General features: G+C 42.9%; 1 pseudogene; it reads right to left on the reverse strand.

The window, feature by feature from the left end:
• Window positions 1-589: 589 nt before the first annotated feature.
• Window positions 590-10,657, reverse strand: part of LOC119350165 — a 16,694-nt pseudogene continuing 6,626 nt past the window's right edge.

Below are 10,657 nucleotides of genomic sequence, written 5' to 3' on the forward strand. Positions count from 1 at the left end.
TAGGGGCAGCAAGGCACGTATTGTATTGTTGTCATCGAGGATAACAAGATGGGGTTTTTATCATATTGCATGAATTTATCCCTCTACATCATGTCATCTTGTTTAAGGCGTTACTCTGTTTTCTTGAACTTAATACTCTAGATGCATGCTGGATAGCGGTCGATGAGTGGAGTAATAGTAGTAGATGCAGGCAGGAGTCGGTCTACTTGTCTCGGACGTGATGCCTATATACATGATCATACCTAGATATTCTCATAACTATGCTCAATTCTATCAATTGCTCAACAGTAATCCGTTCACCCACCGTAAAACACTCTTGAAGCGCTTGTGAAGTACAGTGTCAAGATGCAGTCCATGGTCATCAGATGAAGAACTACCATGACGTGGAAGGCGATTTCTTTGAGGAGATATGTTACTAAGAAAGAGTAATCACCAAGAAAAGGGGAGAATGAAAAAATATCCAAGTTTTTAAGTTACATTCCCTGAATTCTACATGTACATGCCACGTGACAATTACTTAGTATATATAATAGTGGCAGTTAGGCTGCATATCTACAAATGAAATGGTGTGAATCAGAAAGACCAACAGTTAAGACGGTATGCTGGAAATTAATCCAATAGCTTGAGCAATATCTATCTTCTTCCTACAATAATCCTCATAGAACTTTGGTTTCTGCGTCTGAAAAAAAAAAGAGGAACTCCACTTAAGTAAACTATATAGTTGAAACTTGAAACAGGATGGCGAATGCAGTTTTATAATAAAATACCTCCTTTCTAAGTGCCTCTGCAATCAACTCCCGGGCTTTATCCTTTTAAATCTGGCTTTTGTCATCTGGAAACTATGGTCAGGTATAGCATCAGATACAAGAACAATGTTTAGATGGTTTCGATCTAGGTTTTGTTTGGATGCCGAGTATTTATAAACCTACACTATTGGAAAATCATAGTACTTTTGGTTGTAGGTAGGAAATAGTGTACAAATACAATGATGCATTTGGCGATGGCAGTATTTACTGAAGTTTTTTTTTTCTTATTTTGCATTCCATAGCTATCATAAAAAAACCAAACTAATTTTTGAGCATGCAAGTGCATGTTGAAAGACAATTGTTTGGTTAACTCGCTTAGTACATAAACTAACATAGCAGATCCATACTTATATATTCTCTACTATGTAACTCAGTTTCAAAGCAAGATATATATGTTGTAACACTGGTAGCTGACTGCCTAGTGGATGATGCCTAAGATCCAAACTAGTGGACACAAAATCAGGGTAGCGACACTTACTAAAACATCGCATGCAGTTGTTTATCTATTTAGAGAAAATAGTGCGGGAGTAAATTTTTAATACTCCCAAAATACCATAGTATTGGGAATACTGCAGCTTGTAAAATTGTGGTATTTACTAGGTCTAAACGCCACAAAGTAAATATTGTTCTTATCAGAAATCATGGTATTCATAAAAAACTATAAAAACACTTTGCATCCAAACATGGCTTAAGAGTGTGAGACACACAGAACGACACTTACTTCCTCGAGGCAAGCTGTGCAAGCAAGAAACTGAAAAGGAAAAGTATGAAAAAGATCAGCATATAAAACACCTATAATAATGAATATTATGTGAATTTGGAAACGATCTGCAAAAGGAAAACAATTTACCTCTTCTTCCAAGTCGGAGCAGAATGTGTCATTCTCCAGTGCACCTCTTATTCTTTCTTGGCGTAACGGAAACATTTTAAGTCCATAGACTTCATACAAAGCATCTTTGAATTTCTTCTGTTAATTGTTCAAAGAGAGAAAATGAAATTGCATCACAAAGCATCAAAACACAAGAGTTATAATCATTCAATCGTTGCTTGGTTGTTCAGTACTAACCTCCATCTTGCACCTTTGCCAAATCTCGTAATAGAGACCATCAAACTCGTTGTAGCAACACACATCAAAACCCATGCTATCTAACCACTCCTGAATTAAAAGAATATGCAATTGTTAAATATAAAACACCTAAATGAAAATAACAAGTGTACGAGAGACCCTACGTAGAAGCCAGTAAAGGCTAAGCCATCGTATAACTTCGAGAAGTCAGTAGCGATCTTGATTGCTTGGTAAGTTCCTCTGGTCAAAATCTTTCCCCACTAAAATAGAAGAGTAATTAGATCATGCTAAAGTATGTATATTGACATATATAGTGTCAGTCCATGTGTTTTTGTATCGACGTACTTACCATAAGAGATGGAGGCTTATTTAACACATAAGCTTCAATCCACTGTCATGATACAAAGAAAGCTTGTTAGTTAAAAACAATAATCCAAATTTGAGTAACTTTATCATATCTATGGTGCATACCTTAAGTTTCTTGGACAATTCTTCACAAAATTTGATATATTCTTGTTCTATCTCATAGCTATGACAATCCTTGTGGTACTCATCCCAATTGACATACTCAAATCCACCCTACATCAAAAAGCATCAGAGAGCTAGCCAACAATAACAAAGAAATAATAGCAAACAATCAGCTGACTCAGATAATTATACTTGACCATTTATAAGTTAGGATACATTTGCCAAAAGGTCATCTAAAGGAAATAATATAGTCTGCTATCCTTGATAGAAGAAAAAAAACTAAGAACAGTTTCACTATTTTATTATTAACACGATAAGGTAGTAATAATCACGTAAAAGGCAATCAGGTGAAACAAGATTCTCCTGAGTACAGTTTGTCATATAAATTCATGAGTATTACTTTCTGGCCTATAAAACTGTGACAACATTATGGAACACTTCATTCAAGGTAACAATAATTAAAACGTACAACTACTGCTAGCATGAACATGCGTGTGAATTGGTCTAAAACAATAAAAGGATCCCAAGAATATAACAGGAATACTGAAACGGCCTTTTTAACCTTTTACAAGGTTAAATAACTACATCGCCATATAAAGATTTGGATCTACATTTTGGCGTGTAGTGTCTGAGCTTAAAAATTGGCTTATCATACTAGATCAAAAGAACATAAACCGATGCATACAACTTGCCCAAAAAAGAAGACATACGTACATAATTTCGAGGGACCAGCCGTTGGTAGTCCTCCAGGCCAGCAAGTTTGCAGTAGTCAGGGTGGATAGACCAATCTAATTCGCCATCTTCCTCAGAGCACTTAAAAGATCTCTGCCCCACAGGACGATGGCCAGGGGGGTAGTCCTCCTTCAGTTTATCATAGCAAAGCTTATCCTCAGGCACGTGTTGTGACAGCTATAGACAATGAGATCAGTCATGAGATTAAATTAACTGTGTGTTACCAACTAGCATACGCAGCACATAACAAGTAGTAATTAACTGCGAGACTATGGGAACCGAACCTGATAATACTTGCGGCGATACAACGCATGGCGCACATTGAGCTCCTTGAGCTGCACGGCATCCAGCTTGGTGCAGACGTCGACATCAGGCTTGCGAGGCAGCTGATTAAGATAAACACGATACTGTTCGTTGCTGATATCGTCTCCCAAGCGCAATTTGTTCAGTTTTCTGATTTCGTTCTCAGCTTCTTCCAGCTCTTTGGTCTTCTTTGGCTTCGCCTCACTGGTAAAAAAAGGGCCTATAGTCCCGGTTCGTAAGGGCCTTTAGTCCTGATTCCGGAACCGGGACTAAAGTGTCGGTACTAATACCTCCCCCTTTAGTCCCGGTTCAATCCAGAACCGGGACTAAAGGCCCTCCACGTGGGCAATGCGCAGAGCCCAGTCAGGAAACCCTTTGGTCCCGGTTGGTGGCACCAACCGGGACCAATAGGCATCCACGCGTCAGCATTTATGTGGCTGGGGTTTTTGTTTTTTTTTTTTGAAGGGAGGGGGGGTTGGGGGTTTTGGGGTGTTAATTTAGGTGTTTCATATATTGTGTTAGCTAGCTATAATTAATAGAGAGAAGTGTCCTCTCTTATGTCCGTGCTTGGTCGACGCTACGTACTATACATACGTATAGAGAGGACTAGACACGCTGGCTAGCTAGTAAGCAAACGAAGGAAACAGAAGATCGTCATGAACATATATGCATACAGAAAGAAGTGATATCGACCACCTCTCCTTCTCCGAGAGATTGGTCGAACAACAAGTTCTCGTATATCTATCTGACACTACCGGCTACATATATACAATAATTATCTCTTACAAATATAGTCATACGGACTCAGGGTCCACATAGAATTCTCCGTCTTCAGGGATCACGTGGTCAAGAAAGAATGCCGCCAATTCCTCTTGAATTCCTCGCATGCGAGCTGGTGCTAGGAGTTCATCCCGCTTTCGAAACATCTAATTTGAAGAAGGGGGTCAATACATATATATATGAATGAATGGAACTCAACACAAATGATGGTAATAAAATAAAATTGTGAATGTTGTTATTTACGTACTTCATATTGTTCGTTAGAGTACCCGCCCCGCTCACATGTCGTGTGGCGGATGGACTCGCAGATGTAGTATCCACAGAAATCATTTCCTTGTTCCTGCCACAACCACTTTACAAGAAATAGAGGTCAATCAAACTGATAAGCAAGAATGCTAAATGGTATTGATGAAACTAGCGCTTGAATCACTAGGAGATGCGCGGAACATGCTACTATAGTACTTACTTTCGGGTGTCTAAATTCCAGCTCCTTCGGCAGTCCCGGAACTGTTTTGGTGAATTTTCTCCAAACCCTGCCGGACAAAGAAAACAATTACTTGATATCAGGAAATGAACAAAGTTGCTGATATGGTGGATAATGATCGATTTAACTTACTTCTGGAGTATTTGAGTCATGTCTGCATAGTCCTGGGGATCTTTTCGTTTAGAGTCTAAGACGGTTACTACTCCCTGCTCAAGCTTAATCTCTAGGAGAATATAGTGGAAACTGCACACACATGCATAACTCATCAATTACATTACTATAACCTTGACTAATATATAAGGGAAACCGAATACGCACAAGACAGTAACACTCACCTGAAGTTGTAAGGAAAGAGTATTATATCTTTGTTTTGATTTATTACGAACGATCGTAGCAAGTTGGCCTCGGTAGCTGCGGCATGAAGTTTAACCTCAGTTGCATCTATGAGATATGTGTTAATGAACCCAATATCACCGACTTGTCTTTTCTTCAATTCGGCGATCTTCAATCTGCATAATATAGTGAGGATGATTATAAATACATGCAATGAAAGAGCTAAGCTATATAGAGAAACTTAATGATAGAAGTAGTACTACTTACAGACAGTAGCAGGCGACCGTTGTTTTATCGAGGGTCAATTGATTGAAAAACTGATAGAACTCCTCAAATGGAACAGGCAACAGATCAATTCCAACGAGGTCATGCTCCTTTTTAACTTTCACATACAAAGTATTCCTCCCCCCAGAGTCTCTGCAGATTTTCAAGTACCAATCATGCAATCTTCACATCATCGTTGATAAAGATCTTTCATCTTTGACGAGAGGCTTCCCGTACTCGTATCTTTGTATATGCACGTCCATGGGTTCATAATGTACTTCGTCGGGCAGGTAATCTGCAAGATTGCTATAACCGGGCACCATCCTTGGATCATTAGCGACGTTGTGGCTAGGCACCTTGAGCGGGGGGCACGATTGCTTCGCTTGTTCGCCGAGCTGGGCAATTTGTTTCCCAGCTCGTCGTTCTTTCAGCCTTTGATCACTGACAGTACTTCCCGACCGCTCCGCTTCGGCAAATTCCTTTCCAATAATGCGGTCATAATTTCCTTTCGGCGGATCAGACTTCGGTGGTTTTGTCAGGGCAGCCAGGGTGCGCTTCACTTTCACCCGATCTACCTTCTCCTCCGGAGGTGGATGTTTCTTTGCTTTCACCCCTTCAAAGAAGTTCCTCACTTCTTCTCGCGCGATCTCGGCGTTCTCCTCCAGGGTCCTCTCATATGGTAACTTCTCTGGAGTCTTCAGAGAAGGACCGAATCTGTATGTCCTCCTGCCTCTGGTTGTACTGCTAGACGCCGACCGAGCAGACGTAGCGGTTGTCTTCTTTACTTGCTTAAGAGGCGGAGGAGAAGGACTACGACGCGCCGGAGCAGCTAGAGCGGCGGCAGGTCTCTTCCGCCCTTGCTGACAAGGCGGAGAAGGAGGAGGCTGGCTGCTCGGGCGCGTCGACGCAGGCGGAGAAGGAGGCGGAGTGCCGCCACGCGCCGGAGAAGGAGCCGGCCGAGGGCCCTGATCGTCACTCGCCGGAGGAGGAGGCGGTGGAGGCGGAGTGCCCTGACTCGCCGGAGGAGGAGGAGGAGGCGGTGGCGTCCAGTTCGGAAGGTTGATGAGCTCCTTCCGCCATAGGCATGGAGTCTTCAGAGCAGACCCCAGCCGAGTCTCCCCTTTACCGGTAGGGTGGTCAAGCTGGAGGTCCTCAAATCCCTCCGTTATCTCATCCACCATCACTCTAGCATATCCTTCTGGAATCGGCCGGCAGTGAAAAGTTGCGCCGGGTTCAGTAGGATAAACAGAGCCAACAGCCGCCTTGACCTTCAAATTCATCCATTGCGTCATAAGGTGGCAATTTTGAGACTCCGTTATAGCATCCACGGGATAGCTGGCAGGAGCCGTCAAGGCATGCTCCGGCTGAAGCAGCTCGGTGGAAGCCACGCTGCTTCTGCGCTAAGATGGCGGGGTAGCTTCGGTAGTACGTTTGCTGCGATTTGCTTCTCGTTCCTCTATCGCGTCTACCCTTGCTTGCACCGCCTGCATTTGGGTCTGCTGCACTTTTTTCCTCCTCTCATGGGATTTGTAACCGCCTGCGTCCGGAAACCCAACCTTCCACGGAATGGAGCCTGGCGTGCCTCGTGTCCGTCCAGGGTGCTCAGGATTCCCGAGGGCCATTGTGAGCTCGTCGTTCTCTCTGTCTGGAAAGAACGTCCCTTCCTGCGCTGCTTCGATATACTGCTTAAGCTTACTGACTGGTATGTCCATTTGATCGTTCGTCCAAATGCACTTCCCTGTTATAGGGTCCAGGGTTCCGCCAGCCCCGAAGAACCAAGTCCGGCAACGGTTTAGCCAGTTAATTGTCTCTGGTTCAATCCCTTTATGAACCAGATCATTCTCAGTCTTGGACCACTTAGGCCAGGCTACGAGGTAGCCACCTGACCCCGTGCGATGGTGAAGCTTCTTCTTCGCAGCATTTTGCTTGTTTGTTGCCGACATCTTCTGACTCTTTTCCGATGTCTTGTGGGCCACAAATTTGGGCCAGTGATCTCTGATCTTCTCATATCTGCCCTTGAATTCTGGTGTCTCATTATTTTCGACAAACTTATTCAGCTCTTTCTTCCACCTCCTGAATAGTTCTGCCATCCTCTTCAGAGCAAAAGACTTGATTAATTTCTCTTTAACTGGGTTCTCTGGATTATCCTCAGGTGGTAGGGTGAAATTTGACTTCAGCTCAGTCCAAAGATCATTTTTCTGCATATCATTGACATAAGAGACCTCAGGGTCTTCTGTAGCCGGCTTAAACCATTGCTGGATGCTTATCGGGATCTTGTCCCTAACCAGAACCCCGCACTGAGCAACAAATGCGCTCTTTGTCCGGAGGGGTTCAATAGGTTGGCCGTCGGGCGCGATTGTTATGATCTCAAACTTTTCATCCGAGCTCAACTTTTTCTTCGGGCCTTGTCTCTTTACCTAAGTTGTGCTCGATCCGGAGGGCTACAAAAAAGAACAAAGACTTAATTAATGTGTGTACATACCAAAACAATGAATGCATCAATCAGCTAGTCAGCATAGGATTAACTAATATATATACCTGGCCGGACTCGGTTCGATCACCGGAGCCGTCATCACGGTCTCCTTCTTGCACCGGCATTGGGTCACCGGAGCCGTCCTCAAGTTCTTCTTCTTGCACCGGCATTAGGTCACCGTAGCCAGCTTGTTCACCCTCTCCTTCCAGACCATCGGTTTCATTGAGAAACAACGAGATGGCATCACTTCCTTCTGCGATTATGTCCCTCAACAACGCTTCTTTTGTTGCTTCGTCTAGGGCGGTGTCCATAGTTTCTACAAATATTTACAACATGGCAATTATTATTCAAACATGACAGATGGATATATTAGTGCCAAACGTAGAACTAGCTACCTAATCATAGTAAGCTATCGGGAGTGGGTATATATCGACAACGATGACACTACATCTATGTCCCTCGACGACCCTCATTCCCGATAAAAAAAGAGGAAGAAGAAGAAAGAAAGAGGAGAAGAAATAATAGAGGAGAAGAACCCTCGAACCCTCGACGACCCTGGAACCCTCGACCCCTAGACGACCCTCTTCTTCCTCTCATGTTGGAGAGGATCGCCGAGGGGTCGGGAGGTTGCCTAGTGTCAAAGGATTCAACAAAACCATGTCTTCATCATTAGGCGAAAGTAACATGTGCATGATGGTACGAAGCTCTTCAAAGTTGTTCTGGAACGGAGTCCCAAATAGGATAATTTGCTTTTTGGTACAAAGTTCAGCAAGAGCCTTCCGAATATCGCTATTTGGAAGGCCTTTGCTGAATTTGTACCAAAAGGCTGATTATTCTATCCGGGACTCCATTCCAGAACAACTTTGCAGAACTTCGTACCAACATGCCCTGGTTACTTCCGGCTAATGATGAAGGCATGTATTTCTTCAATACTTTGACACTAGGAAACCTCTCTCGACCCCTCGGCGATCCTCGACCCCTTGAACCCTCGACGACCCTGGAACCCTCGACCCCTAGACGACCCTCTTCTTCCTCTCATGTTCGAGAGGATCGCCGAGGGGTCGGGAGGTTGCCTAGTGTCAAAGGATTCAACAAAACCATGTCTTCATCATTAGGCGAAAGTAACATGTGCATGATGGTACGAAGCTCTTCAAAGTTGTTCTAGAATGGAGTCCCAGATAGGATAATTCGCTTTTTGGTACAAAGTTCAGCAAGAGCCTTCCGAATATCGCTATTTGGAAGGCCTTTGCTGAATTCGTACCAAAAGGCGGATTATTCTATCCCGGACTCCATTCCAGAACAACTTTGCAGAACTTCGTACCAACATGCCCTGGTTACTTCCGGCTAATGATGAAGGCATGGATTTCTTCAATACTTTGACACTAGGAAACCTCTCTCGACCCCTCGGTGATCCTCGACCCCTCGAACCCTCGACGACCCTGGAACCCTCGACCCCTAGACGACCCTCTTCTTCCTCATGTTCGAGAGGATCGCCGAGGGGTCGGGAGGTTGCCTAGTGTCAAAGGATTCAACAAAACCATGTCTTCATCATTAGGCGAAAGTAACATGTGCATGATGGTACGAAGCTCTTCAAAGTTGTTCTGGAACGGAGTCCCAGATAGGATAATTCGCTTTTTGGTACAAAGTTCAGCAAGAGCCTTCCGAATATCGCTATTTGGAAGGCCTTTGCTGAATTCGTACCAAAAGGCGGATTATTCTATCCGGGACTCCATTCCAGAACAACTTTGCAGAACTTTGTACCAACATGCCCTGGTTACTTCCGGCTAATGATGAAGGCATGGATTTCTTCAATACTTTGACACTAGGAAATTAACCTCTCTCGACCCCTCGGCGATCCTCAACCCCTCGAACCCTCGACGACCCTGGAACCCTCGACCCCTAGATGACCCTCTTCTTCCTCTCATGTTCGAGAGGATCGCCGAGGGGTTGGGAGTTTTATATATGCAAAAATTACAATTTTAGAAAAAGAAGGATAGGAAAGAAGAAAATAAGAAGAGGAAATAAAGAAGAAGAGGAGAGGAAAAGAAGAGGAGAAATAAATAAGAAGAAGAAAAAAGAAGAAAAAGAAGAGGAGAAGGAAGAAAGGAATAGTGGAGAAGAAGAGAAAATACTTTTTCTAAAATTGTAATTTTTACATATATAAAACTTTTCTAAAATTGTAACTTTCTATATAAAACTTTCCTATCGGGAGGGGGAGAAGATCGAAGAAAAAAAAGAAGAAAAAAAAAGAGGAGAAGAAGAAAAAATAGATTTTTTTTTTCTATTTTTCTTCTTCTCCTCTATTCCTTTCTTCTTCTCCTCTTCCTTTTCTCCCTCTCCTCGTCTTCTCCTTCTTCTTCTCCTTCTTTCTCTACTTATTTTCCTTTTCCTTATTTTACTTTTTCCTCTCCACTAACATAAAATGCACTAACCTAAAATGCAACAAACATAAAATGCACTAAAGAGGCTCAACTAACCTAAAATCAGTGATAAAATGCACTAACCTAAAATCGATATCTACTAACAACTTAAAAAAATTAATACATATATGAAAAAATGCATATATGAAAAACTTTTGCATATATACATGAACATATATATATATATACACTAACCTAAAATGCACAAAAATGCTATCGAAGAGGGGGTATATCGACCCCCCTCATGTATCCACATGCATACATCTATACATACATACATTTCTCATATATAAATACATACATTTCTCATATATAAGTTTTTCTTCTTCTTCCTTTCTTCCTTCTTCCTAGCTAGATATATAAATTTTTGCATATATAAAATTCATATATACTTGCATATATGTATAAATTTTTGCAGATATAAACAGAGCCTCGACGGCGGCGGCTCACAACGGGGGCGGCCGGCGAGGGCGACAGCGGCGGCGGCGGCGATGGCATCGGCGACGACCACGGCGTTGGCGGGGGCGG

Source organism: Triticum dicoccoides, chromosome 1A (genome assembly GCF_002162155.2).
Source record: "Triticum dicoccoides isolate Atlit2015 ecotype Zavitan chromosome 1A, WEW_v2.0, whole genome shotgun sequence".
NCBI classification, from domain to species: domain Eukaryota; kingdom Viridiplantae; phylum Streptophyta; class Magnoliopsida; order Poales; family Poaceae; genus Triticum; species Triticum dicoccoides.